This window comes from Hoplias malabaricus, unplaced genomic scaffold (assembly GCF_029633855.1).
Source record: "Hoplias malabaricus isolate fHopMal1 unplaced genomic scaffold, fHopMal1.hap1 scaffold_41, whole genome shotgun sequence".
Taxonomy (NCBI): Eukaryota; Metazoa; Chordata; class Actinopteri; order Characiformes; family Erythrinidae; genus Hoplias; species Hoplias malabaricus.
In genome coordinates, this window is record NW_027100760.1 from 1 (window position 1) to 17046 (window position 17046).

Consider the following 17046-nt stretch of genomic DNA (forward strand, 5'->3'; position numbering starts at 1 on the left):
CTAACCCTAACCCTAACCCTAACCCTAACCCTAACCCTAACCCTAACCCTAACCCTAACCCTAACCCTAACCCTAACCCTAACCCTAACCCTAACCCTAACCCTAACCCTAACCCTAACCCTAACCCTAACCTAACCCTAACCCTAACCCTAACCCTAACCCTAACCCTAACCCTAACCCTAACCCTAACCCTAACCCTAACCCTAACCCTAACCCTAACCCTAACCCTAACCCTAACCCTAACCCTAACCCTAACCCTAACCCTAACCCTAACCCTAACCCTAACCCTAACCCTAACCCTAACCCTAACCCTAACCCTAACCCTAACCCTAACCCTAACCCTAACCCTAACCCTAACCCTAACCCTAACCCTAACCCTAACCCTAACCCTAACCCTAACCCTAACCCTAACCCTAACCCTAACCCTAACCCTAACCCTAACCCTAACCCTAACCCTAACCCTAACCCTAACCCTAACCCTAACCCTAACCCTAACCCTAACCCTAACCCTAACCCTAACCCTAACCCTAACCCTAACCCTAACCCTAACCCTAACCCTAACCCTAACCCTAACCCTAACCCTAACCCTAACCCTAACCCTAACCCTAACCCTAACCCTAACCCTAACCCTAACCCTAACCCTAACCCTAACCCTAACCCTAACCCTAACCCTAACCCTAACCCTAACCCTAACCCTAACCCTAACCCTAACCCTAACCCTAACCCTAACCCTAACCCTAACCCTAACCCTAACCCTAACCCTAACCCTAACCCTAACCCTAACCCTAACCCTAACCCTAACCCTAACCCTAACCCTAACCCTAACCCTAACCCTAACCCTAACCCTAACCCTAACCCTAACCCTAACCCTAACCCTAACCCTAACCCTAACCCTAACCCTAACCCTAACCCTAACCCTAACCCTAACCCTAACCCTAACCCTAACCCTAACCCTAACCCTAACCCTAACCCTAACCCTAACCCTAACCCTAACCCTAACCCTAACCCTAACCCTAACCCTAACCCTAACCCTAACCCTAACCCTAACCCTAACCCTAACCCTAACCCTAACCCTAACCCTAACCCTAACCCTAACCCTAACCCTAACCCTAACCCTAACCCTAACCCTAACCCTAACCCTAACCCTAACCCTAACCCTAACCCTAACCCTAACCCTAACCCTAACCCTAACCCTAACCCTAACCCTAACCCTAACCCTAACCCTAACCCTAACCCTAACCCTAACCCTAACCCTAACCCTAACCCTAACCCTAACCCTAACCCTAACCCTAACCCTAACCCTAACCCTAACCCTAACCCTAACCCTAACCCTAACCCTAACCCTAACCCTAACCCTAACCCTAACCCTAACCCTAACCCTAACCCTAACCCTAACCCTAACCCTAACCCTAACCCTAACCCTAACCCTAACCCTAACCCTAACCCTAACCCTAACCCTAACCCTAACCCTAACCCTAACCCTAACCCTAACCCTAACCCTAACCCTAACCCTAACCCTAACCCTAACCCTAACCCTAACCCTAACCCTAACCCTAACCCTAACCCTAACCCTAACCCTAACCCTAACCCTAACCCTAACCCTAACCCTAACCCTAACCCTAACCCTAACCCTAACCCTAACCCTAACCCTAACCCTAACCCTAACCCTAACCCTAACCCTAACCCTAACCCTAACCCTAACCCTAACCCTAACCCTAACCCTAACCCTAACCCTAACCCTAACCCTAACCCTAACCCTAACCCTAACCCTAACCCTAACCCTAACCCTAACCCTAACCCTAACCCTAACCCTAACCCTAACCCTAACCCTAACCCTAACCCTAACCCTAACCCTAACCCTAACCCTAACCCTAACCCTAACCCTAACCCTAACCCTAACCCTAACCCTAACCCTAACCCTAACCCTAACCCTAACCCTAACCCTAACCCTAACCCTAACCCTAACCCTAACCCTAACCCTAACCCTAACCCTAACCCTAACCCTAACCCTAACCCTAACCCTAACCCTAACCCTAACCCTAACCCTAACCCTAACCTAACCCTAACCCTAACCCTAACCCTAACCCTAACCCTAACCCTAACCCTAACCCTAACCCTAACCCTAACCCTAACCCTAACCCTAACCCTAACCCTAACCCTAACCCTAACCCTAACCCTAACCCTAACCCTAACCCTAACCCTAACCCTAACCCTAACCCTAACCCTAACCCTAACCCTAACCCTAACCCTAACCCTAACCCTAACCCTAACCCTAACCCTAACCCTAACCCTAACCCTAACCCTAACCCTAACCCTAACCCTAACCCTAACCCTAACCCTAACCCTAACCCTAACCCTAACCCTAACCCTAACCCTAACCCTAACCCTAACCCTAACCCTAACCCTAACCCTAACCCTAACCCTAACCCTAACCCTAACCCTAACCCTAACCCTAACCCTAACCCTAACCCTAACCCTAACCCTAACCCTAACCCTAACCCTAACCCTAACCCTAACCCTAACCCTAACCCTAACCCTAACCCTAACCCTAACCCTAACCCTAACCCTAACCCTAACCCTAACCCTAACCCTAACCCTAACCCTAACCCTAACCCTAACCCTAACCCTAACCCTAACCCTAACCCTAACCCTAACCCTAACCCTAACCCTAACCCTAACCCTAACCCTAACCCTAACCCTAACCCTAACCCTAACCCTAACCCTAACCCTAACCCTAACCCTAACCCTAACCCTAACCCTAACCCTAACCCTCACACTAACCCTAACCCTAACCCTCACACTTAACCCTAACCCTAACCCTCACACTTAACCCTAACCCTCACACTTAACCCTAACCCTAACCCTAACACTAACCCTAACCCTCACACTAACCCTAACCCTAACCCTCACACTAACCCTAACCCTAACCCTAACCCTAACCCTAACCCTCACACTTAACCCTAACCCTAACCCTAACCCTAACCCTAACCCTCACACTTAACCCTAACCCTAACCCTCACACTTAACCCTAACCCTAACCCTCACACTTAACCCTAACCCTAACCCTCACACTTAACCCTAACCCTAACCCTCACACTTAACCCTAACCCTAACCCTCACACTTAACCCTAACCCTAACCCTCACACTTAACCCTAACCCTAACCCTAACCCTAAGCCCCTGGCTCACACTTAACCCTAACCCTAACCCTAACCCTAACCCTAACCCTAAGCCCCTGGCTCACACTTAACCCTAACCCTAACCCTAACCCTAACCCTAACCCTAAGCCCTGGGCTCACACTTAACCCTAACCCTAACCCTAACCCTAACCCTAACCCTAAGCCCCTGGGCTCACACTTAACCCTAACCCTAACCCTCACACTTAACCCTAACCCTAACCCTAGCCTCACACTTAACCCTAACCCTAAGCCCCTGGGCTCACACTTAACCCTAACCCTAAGCCCCTGGGCTCACACTTAACCCTAACCCTAAGCCCCTGGGCTCACACTTAACCCTAACCCTAAGCCCCTGGGCTCACACTTAACCCTAACCCTAAGCCCCTGGGCTCACACTTAACCCTAACCCTAAGCCCCTGGGCTCACACTTAACCCTAACCCTAAGCCCCTGGGCTCACACTTAACCCTAACCCTAAGCCCCTGGGCTCACACTTAACCCTAACCCTAAGCCCCTGGGCTCACACTTAACCCTAACCCTAAGCCCCTGGGCTCACACTTAACCCTAACCCTAAGCCCCTGGGCTCACACTTAACCCTAACCCTAAGCCCCTGGGCTCACACTTAACCCTAACCCTAAGCCCCTGGGCTCACACTTAACCCTAACCCTAAGCCCCTGGGCTCACACTTAACCCTAACCCTAAGCCCCTGGGCTCACACTTAACCCTAACCCTAAGCCCCTGGGCTCACACTTAACCCTAACCCTAAGCCCCTGGGCTCACACTTAACCCTAACCCTAAGCCCCTGGGCTCACACTTAACCCTAACCCTAAGCCCCTGGGCTCACACTTAACCCTAACCCTAAGCCCCTGGGCTCACACTTAACCCTAACCCTAAGCCCCTGGGCTCACACTTAACCCTAACCCTAAGCCCCTGGGCTCACACTTAACCCTAACCCTAAGCCCCTGGGCTCACACTTAACCCTAACCCTAAGCCCCTGGGCTCACACTTAACCCTAACCCTAAGCCCCTGGGCTCACACTTAACCCTAACCCTAAGCCCCTGGGCTCACACTTAACCCTAACCCTAAGCCCCTGGGCTCACACTTAACCCTAACCCTAAGCCCCTGGGCTCACACTTAACCCTAACCCTAAGCCCCTGGGCTCACACTTAACCCTAACCCTAAGCCCCTGGGCTCACACTTAACCCTAACCCTAAGCCCCTGGGCTCACACTTAACCCTAACCCTAAGCCCCTGGGCTCACACTTAACCCTAACCCTAAGCCCCTGGGCTCACACTTAACCCTAACCCTAAGCCCCTGGGCTCACACTTAACCCTAACCCTAAGCCCCTGGGCTCACACTTAACCCTAACCCTAAGCCCCTGGGCTCACACTTAACCCTAACCCTAAGCCCCTGGGCTCACACTTAACCCTAACCCTAAGCCCCTGGGCTCACACTTAACCCTAACCCTAAGCCCCTGGGCTCACACTTAACCCTAACCCTAAGCCCCTGGGCTCACACTTAACCCTAACCCTAAGCCCCTGGGCTCACACTTAACCCTAACCCTAAGCCCCTGGGCTCACACTTAACCCTAACCCTAAGCCCCTGGGCTCACACTTAACCCTAACCCTAAGCCCCTGGGCTCACACTTAACCCTAACCCTAAGCCCCTGGGCTCACACTTAACCCTAACCCTAAGCCCCTGGGCTCACACTTAACCCTAACCCTAAGCCCCTGGGCTCACACTTAACCCTAACCCTAAGCCCCTGGGCTCACACTTAACCCTAACCCTAAGCCCCTGGGCTCACACTTAACCCTAACCCTAAGCCCCTGGGCTCACACTTAACCCTAACCCTAAGCCCCTGGGCTCACACTTAACCCTAACCCTAAGCCCCTGGGCTCACACTTAACCCTAACCCTAAGCCCCTGGGCTCACACTTAACCCTAACCCTAAGCCCCTGGGCTCACACTTAACCCTAACCCTAAGCCCCTGGGCTCACACTTAACCCTAACCCTAAGCCCCTGGGCTCACACTTAACCCTAACCCTAAGCCCCTGGGCTCACACTTAACCCTAACCCTAAGCCCCTGGGCTCACACTTAACCCTAACCCTAAGCCCCTGGGCTCACACTTAACCCTAACCCTAAGCCCCTGGGCTCACACTTAACCCTAACCCTAAGCCCCTGGGCTCACACTTAACCCTAACCCTAAGCCCCTGGGCTCACACTTAACCCTAACCCTAAGCCCCTGGGCTCACACTTAACCCTAACCCTAAGCCCCTGGGCTCACACTTAACCCTAACCCTAAGCCCCTGGGCTCACACTTAACCCTAACCCTAAGCCCCTGGGCTCACACTTAACCCTAACCCTAAGCCCCTGGGCTCACACTTAACCCTAACCCTAAGCCCCTGGGCTCACACTTAACCCTAACCCTAAGCCCCTGGGCTCACACTTAACCCTAACCCTAAGCCCCTGGGCTCACACTTAACCCTAACCCTAAGCCCCTGGGCTCACACTTAACCCTAACCCTAAGCCCCTGGGCTCACACTTAACCCTAACCCTAAGCCCCTGGGCTCACACTTAACCCTAACCCTAAGCCCCTGGGCTCACACTTAACCCTAACCCTAAGCCCCTGGGCTCACACTTAACCCTAACCCTAAGCCCCTGGGCTCACACTTAACCCTAACCCTAAGCCCCTGGGCTCACACTTAACCCTAACCCTAAGCCCCTGGGCTCACACTTAACCCTAACCCTAAGCCCCTGGGCTCACACTTAACCCTAACCCTAAGCCCCTGGGCTCACACTTAACCCTAACCCTAAGCCCCTGGGCTCACACTTAACCCTAACCCTAAGCCCCTGGGCTCACACTTAACCCTAACCCTAAGCCCCTGGGCTCACACTTAACCCTAACCCTAAGCCCCTGGGCTCACACTTAACCCTAACCCTAAGCCCCTGGGCTCACACTTAACCCTAACCCTAAGCCCCTGGGCTCACACTTAACCCTAACCCTAAGCCCCTGGGCTCACACTTAACCCTAACCCTAAGCCCCTGGGCTCACACTTAACCCTAACCCTAAGCCCCTGGGCTCACACTTAACCCTAACCCTAAGCCCCTGGGCTCACACTTAACCCTAACCCTAAGCCCCTGGGCTCACACTTAACCCTAACCCTAAGCCCCTGGGCTCACACTTAACCCTAACCCTAAGCCCCTGGGCTCACACTTAACCCTAACCCTAAGCCCCTGGGCTCACACTTAACCCTAACCCTAAGCCCCTGGGCTCACACTTAACCCTAACCCTAAGCCCCTGGGCTCACACTTAACCCTAACCCTAAGCCCCTGGGCTCACACTTAACCCTAACCCTAAGCCCCTGGGCTCACACTTAACCCTAACCCTAAGCCCCTGGGCTCACACTTAACCCTAACCCTAAGCCCCTGGGCTCACACTTAACCCTAACCCTAAGCCCCTGGGCTCACACTTAACCCTAACCCTAAGCCCCTGGGCTCACACTTAACCCTAACCCTAAGCCCCTGGGCTCACACTTAACCCTAACCCTAAGCCCCTGGGCTCACACTTAACCCTAACCCTAAGCCCCTGGGCTCACACTTAACCCTAACCCTAAGCCCCTGGGCTCACACTTAACCCTAACCCTAAGCCCCTGGGCTCACACTTAACCCTAACCCTAAGCCCCTGGGCTCACACTTAACCCTAACCCTAAGCCCCTGGGCTCACACTTAACCCTAACCCTAAGCCCCTGGGCTCACACTTAACCCTAACCCTAAGCCCCTGGGCTCACACTTAACCCTAACCCTAAGCCCCTGGGCTCACACTTAACCCTAACCCTAAGCCCCTGGGCTCACACTTAACCCTAACCCTAAGCCCCTGGGCTCACACTTAACCCTAACCCTAAGCCCCTGGGCTCACACTTAACCCTAACCCTAAGCCCCTGGGCTCACACTTAACCCTAACCCTAAGCCCCTGGGCTCACACTTAACCCTAACCCTAAGCCCCTGGGCTCACACTTAACCCTAACCCTAAGCCCCTGGGCTCACACTTAACCCTAACCCTAAGCCCCTGGGCTCACACTTAACCCTAACCCTAAGCCCCTGGGCTCACACTTAACCCTAACCCTAAGCCCCTGGGCTCACACTTAACCCTAACCCTAAGCCCCTGGGCTCACACTTAACCCTAACCCTAAGCCCCTGGGCTCACACTTAACCCTAACCCTAAGCCCCTGGGCTCACACTTAACCCTAACCCTAAGCCCCTGGGCTCACACTTAACCCTAACCCTAAGCCCCTGGGCTCACACTTAACCCTAACCCTAAGCCCCTGGGCTCACACTTAACCCTAACCCTAAGCCCCTGGGCTCACACTTAACCCTAACCCTAAGCCCCTGGGCTCACACTTAACCCTAACCCTAAGCCCCTGGGCTCACACTTAACCCTAACCCTAAGCCCCTGGGCTCACACTTAACCCTAACCCTAAGCCCCTGGGCTCACACTTAACCCTAACCCTAAGCCCCTGGGCTCACACTTAACCCTAACCCTAAGCCCCTGGGCTCACACTTAACCCTAACCCTAAGCCCCTGGGCTCACACTTAACCCTAACCCTAAGCCCCTGGGCTCACACTTAACCCTAACCCTAAGCCCCTGGGCTCACACTTAACCCTAACCCTAAGCCCCTGGGCTCACACTTAACCCTAACCCTAAGCCCCTGGGCTCACACTTAACCCTAACCCTAAGCCCCTGGGCTCACACTTAACCCTAACCCTAAGCCCCTGGGCTCACACTTAACCCTAACCCTAAGCCCCTGGGCTCACACTTAACCCTAACCCTAAGCCCCTGGGCTCACACTTAACCCTAACCCTAAGCCCCTGGGCTCACACTTAACCCTAACCCTAAGCCCCTGGGCTCACACTTAACCCTAACCCTATTTTGAAGGAGGTAGAAGGCTAGTAAGCTGAAGGCCTGAGAGGAAGTGTTAATCTCAGTTGAGGGAAGGGTTAGCTGAAGGTAAGGTGTAGGCCTAAGTAGAAGGGTGAAGTGCTAGTGACCTGAATGCCTAAGGGGGAACAAAGAGCTACTAGGCTGAAGGTCTAAGGGAAAGTGGTTTAGCTGAGGGGCGGAGTGTGTAGGCCCAAGGGAAAGCGTTTAGCTGAGGGGGGGAAGGGTTTAGGCCCAAGGGAAAGCGTTTAGCTGAGGGGGAGGAGTGTGTAGGCCCAAGGGAAAGCGTTTAGCTGAGGGCGACGGGTGTAGGCTCAAGGGAAAGCGTTTAGCTGAGGGGGAGGAGTGTGTAGGCTCAAGGGAAAGCGTTTAGCTGAGGGGGGGAAGGGTTTAGGCCCAAGGGAAAGCGTTTAGCTGAGGGGGGGAAGGGTTTAGGCCCAAGGGAAAGCGTTTAGCTGAGGGGGAGGAGTGTGTAGGCCCAAGGGAAAGCGTTTAGCTGAGGGCGACGGGTGTAGGCTCAAGGGAAAGCGTTTAGCTGAGGGCGACGGGTGTAGGCTCAAGGGAAAGCGTTTAGCTGAGGGGGAGGAGTGTGTAGGCTCAAGGGAAAGCGTTTAGCTGAGGGGGGGAAGGGTTTAGGCCCAAGGGAAAGCGTTTAGCTGAGGGGGGGAAGGGTTTAGGCCCAAGGGAAAGCGTTTAGCTGAGGGGGAGGAGTGTGTAGGCTCAAGGGAAAGCGTTTAGCTGAGGGCGACGGGTGTAGGCTCAAGGGAAAGCGTTTAGCTGAGGGCGACGGGTGCAGGCTCAAGGGAAAGCGTTTAGCTGAGGGGAGGGCGTAGGCCCAAGGGAAAGCGTTTAGTTGAGGGTAAGGGCGTAGGCCCAAGGGAAAGCGTTTAGTTGAGGGTAAGGGCGTAGGCCCAAGGGAAAGTGGTTTAGCTGAGGGTAAGGGCGTAGGCCCAAGGGAAAGTGGTTTAGCTGAGGGTAAGGGCGTAGGCCCAAGGGAAAGTGGTTTAGCTGAGGGTAAGGGCATAGGCCCAAGGGAAAGTGGTTTAGCTGAGGGTAAGGGCATAGGCCCAAGGGAAAGTGGTTTAGCTGAGGGTAAGGGCATAGGCCCAAGGGAAAGTGGTTTAGCTGAGGGTAAGGGCATAGGCCCAAGGGAAAGTGGTTTAGCTGAGGGTAAGGGCATAGGCCCAAGGGAAAGTGGTTTAGCTGAGGGTAAGGGCATAGGCCCAAGGGAAAGTGGTTTAGCTGAGGGTAAGGGCATAGGCCCAAGAGAAAGTGGTTTAGCTGAGGCGAAGGGCGTAGGCCCAAGGGAAAGTGGTTTAGCTGAGGGGAAGGGCGTAGGCCCAAGGGAAAGTGGTTTAGCTGAGGGGAAGGGCGTAGGCCCATGGGTAAGTGGTTTAGCTGAGGGGAATGGCGTAGGCCCATGGGTAAGTGGTTTAGCTGAGGGGAAGGGCGTAGGCCCGAGGGAACGTGGTTTAGCTGAGGGGAAGGGCGTAGGCCCGAGGGAACGTGGTTTAGCTGAGGGGAAGGGCGTAGGCCCGAGAGAAAGCATTTAGCTGAGGGCAACGGGTGCAGGCTCAAGGGAAAGCATTTAGCTGAGGGGAGGGTGTAGGCCCAAGAGGACGGGCGAAGTGCTAGTGAGCTGACGACATGAGGGCGTAGGTCCAAGGGAAAGCGGTTTAGCTGAGGGTGACGGGTGCAGGCTCAAGGGAAAGCATTTAGCTGAGGGGAGGGTGTAGGCCCCAAGAGGAAGGGCGAAGTGCTAGTGAACTGACGACATGAGGTCGTAGGCCCAAGGGAAAGTGGTTTAGCTGAGGGGAAGGGCGTAGGCCCAAGGGAAAGTGGTTTAGCTGAGGCGAAGGGCGTAGGCCCAAGGGAAAGTGGTTTAGCTGAGGCGAAGGGCGTAGGCCCAAGGGAAAGTGGTTTAGCTGAGGCGAAGGGCGTAGGCCCAAGGGAAAGTGGTTTAGCTGAGGCGAAGGGCGTAGGCCCAAGGGAAAGTGGTTTAGCTGAGGGTAAGCGCATAGGCCCAAAGGGCTAGTGGTTTAGCTGAGGGGAAGGGCGTAGGCCCAATGGGAAAGTGGTTTAGCAGAGGGGAAAGGCGTAGGCCCAAGGGAAAGTGGTTTAGCTGAGGGTAAGCGCATAGGCCCAAAGGGCTAGTGGTTTAGCTGAGGGGAAGGGCGTAGGCCCAATGGGAAAGTGGTTTAGCAGAGGGGAAAGGCGTAGGCCCAATGGGAAAGTGGTTTAGCAGAGGGGAAGGGCGAGTGGTTTAGCTGAGGGGAAGTGCACAGGCCCGAATGAAAGTTGTTTAGCTGAGGGGAAGGGCGCAGGCCCGAGCGAAAGTGGTTTAGCTGAGGGGAAGCACATAGGCCCAAAGGGCTAGTGGTTTAACTGAGGGGGAGGGTGTAGGCCCAAGGGAAAGGGGTTTAGCTGAGGGGAAGCGCATAGGAATAAGGAAGGAATGACTTTTGTGCTGAATGCCTAAGGACGAAAGGCTAGTAAGGGGAAGGGCATATGCCCAAGGGAAAGTGGTTTAGCTGAGGGGAAGGGCTTAGGCCCAAGGAAGGCACGGCAATTGAGCTGAATGCCTAAGGGTGAAGGGAGAGTAATGGGAAGGGCGCAGGGCCGAGGGCAAGTGGTTTAGCTGAGGGGAAGGGCGCAGGCCCGAGGGCAAGTGGTTCAGCTGAGGGGAAGGGCGTAGGCCCGAGGGCAAGTGGTTCAGCTGAGGGGAAGGGCGTAGGCCGAAAGGGAAAGTGGTTTAGCAGAGAGGAAGTGCGCAGGCCCAAAGGGAAAGTGGTTCAGCACAGGGGAAGGGCTAGTGGTTTAGCAGAGAGGAAGTGCGCAGGCCCTAGTGAAAGTCGTTTAGCTGAGGGGAAGCGCATAGGCCCAAAGGGCTAGTGGTTTAACTGAGGGTAAGGGCGTAGGCCCAAGGGAAAGGGGTTTAGCTGAGGGGAAGCGCATAGGACTAAGGCATTCAGCTCAAAAGTCATTCCTTCCTAAGGACGAAAGGCTAGTAAGGGGAAGGGCGCAGGCCCGAGGGCAAGTGGTTTAGCTGAGGGGAAGGGCGCAGGCCCGAGGGCAAGTGGTTTAGCTGAGGGGATAGGGCGCAGGCCCGAGGGCTAGTGGTTTAGCTGAGGGGAAGGGCATAGGACTAAGGAAGGAGTGGCTATTGAGCTGAATGCCTAAGGACGAAAGGCTAGTAAGTGGAAGGGCGCAGGCCGAAGGGATAGTGGTTTAGCTGAGGGGATAGGGCGCAGGCCCGAGGGCTAGTGGTTTAGCTGAGGGGATAGGACGCAGGCCCGAGGGCTAGTGGTTTAGCTGAGGGGATAGGGCGCAGGCCCGAGGGCTAGTGGTTTAGCTGAGGAGAAAGGCGTAGGCCCAAGGAAGGAATGGCTATTGAGCTGAATGCCTAGTAAGGGGAAGGGCGCAGGCCCGAGGGCAAGCGGTTTAGCTGAGAGCAAGGGCGCAGGCCCAAGGGCAAGCGGTTTAGCTGAGGGCAAGGGCGCAGGCCCGAGGGCAAGCGGTTTAGCTGAGGGCAAGGGCGCAGGCCCGAGGGCAAGCGGTTTAGCTGAGGGCAAGGGCGCAGGCCCGAGGGCAAGCGGTTTAGCTGAGGGCAAGGGCGCAGGCCCGAGGGCAAGCGGTTTAGCTGAGGGCAAGGGCGCAGGCCCGAGGGCAAGCGGTTTAGCTGAGGGCAAGGGCGCAGGCCCGAGGGCAAGCGGTTTAGCTGAGGGCAAGGGCGCAGGCCCGAGGGCAAGCGGTTTAGCTGAGGGCAAGGGCGCAGGCCCGAGGGCAAGCGGTTTAGCTGAGGGCAAGGGCGCAGGCCCGAGGGCAAGCGGTTTAGCTGAGGGCAAGGGCGCAGGCCCGAGGGCAAGCGGTTTAGCTGAGGGCAAGGGCGCAGGCCCGAGGGCAAGCGGTTTAGCTGAGGGCAAGGGCGCAGGCCCGAGGGCAAGCGGTTTAGCTGAGGGCAAGGGCGCAGGCCCGAGGGCAAGCGGTTTAGCTGAGGGGAAGGGCATAGGACTAAGGAAGGAATGGCTATTGAGCTGAATGCCTAAGAGTGAAGGGCTAGTAAGGGGAAGGTCATAGGCCCAAGGGAAAGTGGTTTAGCTGAGGGGAAGGGCGTAGGCCCGAGGGTAAGTGGTTTAGCTGAGAAGAAAGGAGTAGGCCCAAGGAAGGCACGGCATTTGAGCTGAATGCCTAAGGGCAAAGGGCTAGTAATGGGAATGGCATAGGCCTGAGGGATAGTGGTTTAGCTAAGGGGAAGCACATAGGACTAAGGAAGGAATGGCTATTGAGCTGAATGCCTAAGGGTGAAGGGCTAGTAAGGGGAAGGGTGTAAGCCCAAGGGAAAGTGGTTTAGCTGAGGGGAAGGGCTTAGGCCCAAGGAAGGCACGGCAATTGAGCTGAATGCCTAAGGGTGAAGGGCTAGTAAGGGGAAGGGCATAGGCCCGAGGGAAAGTGGTTTAGCTGAGGAGAAAGGCGTAAGCCCAAGGAAGGAATGGCTATTGAGCTGAATGCCTAGTAAGGGGAAGGGCATAGGCCCGAGGGCTAGTGGTTTAGCTGAGGGGAAGGGCATAGGCCCAAGGAAGGAATGGCTATTGAGCTGAATGCCTAGTAAGGGGAAGGGCATAGGCCCGAGGGCAAGTGGTTTAGCTGAGGGGAAGGGCGCAGGCTCGAGGGCAAGCGGTTTAGCTGAGGGCAAGGGCGCAGGCCCGAGGGCAAGCGGTTTAGCTGAGGGCAAGGGCATAGGACTAATGAAGGAATGGCTATTGAGCTGAATGCCTAAGGATAAAGGTCTAGTAATGGGAATGGCATAGGCCCGAGGGATAGTGGTTTAGCTGAGGAGAAAGGCGTAAGCCCAAGGAAGGCACGGCAATTGAGCTGAATGCCTAAGGGCAAAGGGCTAGTAATGGGAAGGGCATAGGCCTGAGGGAAAGTGGTTTAGCTGAGGAGAAAGGCGTAAGCCCAAGGAAGGCACGGCAATTGAGCTGAATGCCTAAGGGCAAAGGGCTAGTAATGGGAATGGCATAGGCCCGAGGGCTAGTGGTTTAGCTGAGGGGAATGGCGCAGGCCAGAGGGCTAGTGGTTGAGCTGGGGGCAAGGGCGCAGGCCCGAGGGCTAGTGGTTTAGCTGGGGGCAAGGGCGCAGGCCCGAGGGCTAGTGGTTTAGCTGGGGGCAAGGGCGCAGGCCCGAGGGCAAGTGGTTTAGCTGAGGGCAAGGGCGCAGGCCCGAGGGCAAGTGGTTTAGCTGAGGGCAAGGGCGCAGGCCCGAGGGCTAGTGGTTTAGCTGAGGGCAAGGGCGCAGGCCCGAGGGCTAGTGGTTTAGCTGAGGGCAAGGGCGTAGGCCCGAGGGCAAGTGGTTTAGCTGAGGGCAAGGGCGTAGGCCCGAGGGCAAGTGGTTTAGCTGAGGGCAAGGGCGTAGGCCCAAGGAAGGCACGGCAATTGAAATGAATGCCTAAGGGTGAAGGGAGAATAATGGGAAAGGCATCGGCCAAAGGGCTAGTGGTTTAGCTGAGGGGAAGGGCATCGGCCAAAGGGCTAGTGGTTTAGCTGAGGGGAAGGGCATAGGCCCAAGGAAGGAATTGCTATTGAGCTGAATGCCTAGTAAGGGGAAGGGCATAGGCCAGAGGGCTAGTGGTTGAGCTGGGGGCAAGGGCGCAGGCCCGAGGCCTAGTGGTTTAGCTGGGGGCAAGGGCGCAGGCCCGAGGGCTAGTGGTTTAGCTGGGGGCAAGGGCGCAGGCCCGAGGGCAAGTGGTTTAGCTGTGGGCAAGGGCGCAGGCCCGAGGGCAAGTGGTTTAGCTGAGGGCAAGGGCGCAGGCCCGAGGGCAAGTGGTTTAGCTGAGGGCAAGGGCGCAGGCCCGAGGGCTAGTGGTTTAGCTGAGGGCAAGGGCGCAGGCCCGAGGGCTAGTGGTTTAGCTGAGGGCAAGGGCGCAGGCCCGAGGGCTAGTGGTTTAGCTGAGGGCAAGGGCGCAGGCCCGAGGGCAAGTGGTTTAGCTGAGGGCAAGGGCGTAGGCCCAAGGAAGGCACGGCAATTGAAATGAATGCCTAAGGGTGAAGGGAGAATAATGGGAAAGGCATCGGCCAAAGGGCTAGTGGTTTAGCTGAGGGGAAGGGCATAGGCCCAAGGAAGGAATTGCTATTGAGCTGAATGCCTAGTAAGGGGAAGGGCGCAGGCCCGAGGGCAAGCGGTTTAGCTGAGGGCAAGGGCGCAGGCCCGAGGGCTAGTGGTTTAGCTGAGGGGAAGGGCATAGGACTAAGGAAGGAATGGCTATTGAGCTGAATGCCTAAGGACAAAGGGCTAGTAAGGGGAAGGGCATAGGCCCAAGGGAAAGTGGTTTAGCTGAGGGGAAGGGCGTATGCCCAAGGAAGGCACGGCAATTGAGCTGAATGCCTAAGGGCTAGTAATGGGAATGGCATAGGCCTGAGGGATAGTGGTTTAGCTGAGGGGAAGCACATAGGACTAAGGAAGGAATGGCTATTGAGCTGAATGCCTAAGGGCAAAGGGATAGTAAGGGGAAGGGCGCAGGCCCGAGGGCTAGTGGTTTAGCTGAGGGCAAGGGCGCAGGCCCGAGGGCTAGTAGTTTAGCTGAGGGCAAGGGCGCAGGCCCGAGGGCTAGTGGTTTAGCTGAGGACAAGGGCGCAGGCCCGAGGGCTAGTGGTTTAGCTGAGGGCAAGGGCGCAGGCCCGAGGGCTAGAGATTTAGCTGAGAGCAAGGGCGCAGGCCCGAGGGCTAGAGGTTTAGCTGAGGGCAAGGGCGCAGGCCCGAGGGCTAGAGGTTTAGCTGAGGGCAAGGGCGCAGGCCCGAGGGCTAGTGGTTTAGCTGAGGACAAGGGCGCAGGCCCGAGGGCTAGTGGTTTAGCTGAGGACAAGGGCGCAGGCCCGAGGGCTAGAGGTTTAGCTGAGGGCAAGGGCGCAGGCCCGAGGGCTAGAGGTTTAGCTGAGGGCAAGGGCGCAGGCCCGAGGGCTAGAGGTTTAGCTGAGGGCAAGGGCGCAGGCCCGAGGGCTAGAGGTTTAGCTGAGGGCCAGGGCGCAGGCCCGAGGGCTAGTGGTTTAGCTGAGGGCAAGGGCGCAGGCCCGAGGGCTAGTGGTTTAGCTGAGGGCAAGGGCGCAGGCCCGAGGGCTAGTGGTTTAGCTGAGGGCAAGGACGCAGGCCTGAGGGCTAGTGGTTTAGCTGAGGGGAAGCGCGTAGGACTAAGGAAGGAATGGCTATTGAGCTGAATGCCTAAGGAAGGAATGGCTATTGAGCTGAATGCCTAAGGACGAAGGGCTAGTAAGGGGAAGGGCATAGGCCCGAGGGAAAGTGGTTTAGCTGAGGAGAAAGGCGTAAGCCCAAGGAAGGAATGGCTATTGAGCTGAATGCCTAGTAAGGGGAAGGGCATAGGCCCGAGGGCTAGTGGTTTAGCTGAGGGGAAGGGCATAGGCCCAAGGAAGGAATGGCTATTGAGCTGAATGCCTAGTAAGGGGAAGGGCATAGGCCCGAGGGCTAGTGGTTTAGCTGAGGGCAAGGGCGCAGGCCCGAGGGCTAGAGGTTTAGCTGAGGGCAAGGGCGCAGGCCCGAGGGCTAGAGGTTTAGCTGAGGGCAAGGGCGCAGGCCCGAGGGCTAGAGGTTTAGCTGAGGGCCAGGGCGCAGGCCCGAGGGCTAGTGGTTTAGCTGAGGGCAAGGGCGCAGGCCCGAGGGCTAGTGGTTTAGCTGAGGGCAAGGGCGCAGGCCCGAGGGCTAGTGGTTTAGCTGAGGGCAAGGGCGCAGGCCCGAGGGCTAGTGGTTTAGCTGAGGGCAAGGGCGCAGGCCTGAGGGCTAGTGGTTTAGCTGAGGGGAAGCGCATAGGACTAAGGAAGGAATGGCTATTGAGCTGAATGCCTAAGGACGAAAGGCTAGTAAGGGGAAGGGCGTATGCCCAAGGGAAAGAGGTTTAGCTGAGGGGGAGGGCTTAGGCCCATGGAAGGCACGGCAATTGAGCTGAATGTCTAAGGGCAAAGGGCTAGTAATGGGAAGGGCATAGGCCGAAAGGGATAGTGGTTTAGCTGAGGGCAAGGGCATAGGCCTGAGGGCAAGTGGTTTAGCTGAGGGCAAGGGCGTAGGCCCGAGGGCAAGTGGTTTAGCTGAGGGCAAGGGTGTAGGCCCAAGGGAAAGTGGTTTAGCTGAGGGGGAGGGCTTAGGCCCATGGAAGGCACCGCAATTGAGCTGAATGTCTAAGGGCAAAGGGCTAGTAATGGGAAGGGCATAGGCCCGAGGGATAGTGGTTTATCTAAGGGGAAGGGCATAGGCCCAAGGAAGGAATGGCTATTGAGCTGAATTCCTAAGGACGAAGGGCTAGTAAGGGGAAGGGCATAGGCCCGAGGGATAGTGTTTTAGCTGAGGTGAAGCACAGGACTAAGGAAGGAATGGCTATTGAGCTGAATGCCTAAGGGTGAAGGGCTAGTAAGGGCAAGGGCGTAGGCCCAAGGGAAAGTGGTTTAGCTGATGGGAAGGGCGTAGGCCCGAGAGAAAGTGGTTTAGCTGAGAAAAAAAGTCGTAGGTCCAAGGAAGGCACGGCAATTGAACTGAATGCCTAAGGGTGAAGGGAGAGTAATGGGAAGGGCGTAGGCCCAAGTTCTAGTGGTTTAGCTGAGGAGAAGCGCATATGACTAAGGAAGGAATGGCTATTGAGCTGAATGCCTAAGGGTGAAGGGCTAGTGAGGAGAAGCGCATATGACTAAGGAAGGAATGGCTATTGAGCTGAATGCCTAAGGGTGAAGGGCTTTAGCTGAGGGGAAGGGCGCAGGCCCGAGGGCAAGGGCTTTAGCTGAGGGGAAGGGCGCAGGCCCGAGGGCAAGGGCTTTAGCTGAGGGGAAGGGCGCAGGCCCGAGGGCAAGGGCTTTAGCTGAGGGCAAGGGCGCAGGCCCGAGGGCAAGGGCTTTAGCTGAGGGCAAGGGCGCAGGCCCGAGGGCAAGGGCTTTAGCTGAGGGC